This window comes from Lolium perenne, chromosome 4 (assembly GCF_019359855.2).
Source record: "Lolium perenne isolate Kyuss_39 chromosome 4, Kyuss_2.0, whole genome shotgun sequence".
NCBI classification, from domain to species: domain Eukaryota; kingdom Viridiplantae; phylum Streptophyta; class Magnoliopsida; order Poales; family Poaceae; genus Lolium; species Lolium perenne.
In genome coordinates, this window is record NC_067247.2 from 311271045 (window position 1) to 311274486 (window position 3442).

Consider the following 3442-nt stretch of genomic DNA (forward strand, 5'->3'; position numbering starts at 1 on the left):
CTTGTAGACGACGAATGCCGGTGTAGCCGGCACTTCCACTGGTGCTGCCAACGCATATGGCAGCGGTGGACGGGACTGGAGCGGCAACTCTCCTTGATGCGTCCCGAGAGCTGGTCCTGACGGCGAGTACTGGTGGCTCATGATCTCCTGGATCACGCGCAGAGCGAGACGCTCCAACACGTTGACCAAGATTTCGAGTGGCGGTGTAGTGAGTGAGCCACCAAGTAGTTGATCTCTGCCGTAGGCCCCTGGTGCGTTCCTCCGACGGGGCAGAGAGATCTATCCCATCGAGTGCACCTTGCGGTGAGAATCCCTTCCATCTGATGCCATGGGAACGGGTTCTCTGAAAAGAGCCGATGAGGTCGGCTTCGAGGGTGACCTTGATCTCGTCGTATCTCTTCTTGAGCTCGTCAGGCAGCTCCTCGTAGGTGACTGGCGTGCCGTCCGCCGCCATCTCAGATGTAGATGGCGATGTGGTTGATGTAGACGATTGTCCCACCGGGCGTGCCAGAATGTGTTGACTGCCAAAACCCAGCGGCGGGCAGCGGCCTGTCAACACAGTGTAGAGCCGGGAAGAGCCTAGAGCTGCGGCTGGCTGAGACCCCTCCGAGCGACGGCCCGCAATGCTCTTCTGGTCACACGCGGCGATGCGAAGTGCAAGGGCGTGCCACCTGACCTATACCTGGTCAGGAAGGTGATGGGGATGCCTCGCTTAGTTCCTGCGTGGCATACACGTAAACATTAAATACGAGCCTCGATCGGCTCTCAGGTTATCCTGTGAATCGGCTCAAAGAGCCGATCCACCCATGATTCGTACGGGGTGCACGAATACTTGGTAATCCTGCTTGATCAAGATATAGCTAATGAGATCTACGACGATTTAGGGTTTTCACCGCATAATCGGATCATCCTACTCCAGGTTGGGCCTCGCGGCCACGCACGGTGCTCATAAGCCGATCCTAAACAAGGCCTAAAAACCAACATGGCGTTGATCCTCGGAACATCCTGTTTAGGACTTGCGAACGCCACCCTACGTGCCGCTGGATCCTCCCCCCCTTTGTAAGGCCTAACTATTGCAGATATTAAACTAATCCTTGCAGAACAAGGAGCAATCGTAACGGATCAGATCTACTAGATGATGAACAAGCAGGGTGCCGCCCCCACACCTGAGATAGGCGTGAGGGCGGCTAGACATGCAAGGGCTGCACTACGTAAGCATGTTATACGAAGAGCTATGCTAACCCTAACACATCTATGATAACTACGTTGCTCGCCATCAAAGACGCTTCAGTACGAGCAACGCATGAACAACGTGGAGCTTGTGCTGCCTAGATCGCAAGATGCGATCTAGGCAGCATGTCGCTTACCTGATTGAAACCCTCGAGATGAAGGAGTTGGCGATGCGCCGAGATTGGTTTGTTTTGGGTTGAACGTGAGTTGTTGTTTATTCCATAAACCCTAGATACATATTTATAGTCCAGGGGACTTTCTATTTCGGACGTGCACCTAACCGTGCACGAGTAAAACTCTAACTTTCAATCTAAGATGCGATCTACTATATTACAGATACATGGGCAATTCAGCCCAACTTCGTGTATAAGGCCAATTCTTGTTCTTCCTTCCATGTATATCTTCAAGTCAATCTCAATCGTGGCCCACCTCTGACTCGGTCAAATTCTGGTGATAACACGTTCCATGCTTGTTTTATGACAATACTTACATGTTTTGCTTGCACTTTATAATGTTTTTATGCGTTTTCTGGAACTAACCTATTAACAAGATGCCACAGTGCCAGTTCCTGTTTTCTGCTATTTTTGGTTCCAGAAAGGCTGTTCGGGCAATATTCTCGGAATTGGACGAAATCAACGCCAAACCTCCTATTTTTCCCGGAAGGCTCCAGAACACCGAAGAAGAGTCGGAGAGGGGCCAGAGGGCCACCACACCATAAGGCGGCGCGGCCTGGCCTGGGCCCGCGCCAGCCTATGGTGAGGAGCCCCCAGGCACCCTCCTGCGCCGCCTCTTCGCCTGTAAAACCCCTTTCGACCTAAAAACACAGTACCAATTGACGAAACTCCAGAAAGACTCCAGGGGCGCCGCCGCCATCGCGAAACTCCAATTCGGGGGACAGAAGTCTCTGTTCCGGCACCCTGCCGGGACGGGAAAGTGCCCCCGGAAGCCATCTCCATCGACGCCACCGCCTCCATCATGCTCCGTGAGTAGTTCCCCCATGGACTACGGGTTCTAGCAGTAGCTAGTTGGTATTCTCTCCTCCATGTACTTCAATACAATGATCTCATGAGCTGCCTTACATGATTGAGATTCATCTGATGTAATCGGTGTTGTGTTTGTTGGGATCCGATGGATGATACATTATGATTAGTCTATCTATAAAGTTTGTGAAGTTATTGTTGCTGCAATCTTGTTATGCTTAATGCTTGTCACTAGGGCCCGAGTGGCATGATCTTAGATTTAAGCTCTATAATTATTTCTTAGATTGTATCTACAAGTTGTATGCACATGTCGCTGTCCGGAACCAAAGGCCCCGAAGTGACAGAAATCGGGACAACCGGAGGGGAAGGCGGTGATGTGAGGATCACATGTTTTCACCAAGTGTTAATGCTTTGCTCCGGTGCTCTATTAAAAGGAGTTCCTTAATATCCAGTAGATTCCCTTGAGGCCCGGCTGCCACCAGCTGGTAGGACAAAAGATGTTGTGCAAGTTTCTCATTGCGAGCACGTACGACTATAATTGGAAAACATGCCTACATAATTAATAATCTTGATGTTCTATCTTAATGCTTTGATTCCTATCAATTGCCCAACTGTAATTTGTTCACCCAACACTTGTCACTCATTGGAGAGTTACCACTAGTGTAGATCGCTGGGAACCCCGGTCCATCTCTCATCATCGTATACTCGTTCTATATGTCATTGGAAGTAGTATCAACTATTTTCTGGTGCCATTGCTCTCATATTGCTATTATCGCGCTGTGTTATTCGTTACTACTGCTCTCATATTACTGCTACTTTCACATCACCCCTGTTACTAGTGCTTTTCCAGGTGCAGCTGAATTGACAACTCAGTTGTTAAGGCTTATAAGTATTCTTTACCTCCCCTTGTGTCGAATCAATAAATTTGGGTTTTACTTCCCTCGAAGACTATCGCGATCCCCTATACTTGTGGGTCATCAAGCCTGTTTTCTGGCGCCGTTGCCGGGGAGGCATAGCTCTACTCATAAGTTCACCTGGGGAGTACACTCTACCTCTCTCTCTGTTTTATTTTATTTTGTTTTGCTTAGTTTACTTTTGTCTAGTTTATTTGTGCTTAGTTTATTTCTGTCTAGTATTATTTTGCCTAGTTTACTTTTGCTTAGTTTCTTTTTGTCTTGTTTTACTTTTCTCATATACCCAAAAATCCATAAAAATTTGAAAAATCTAAAAAT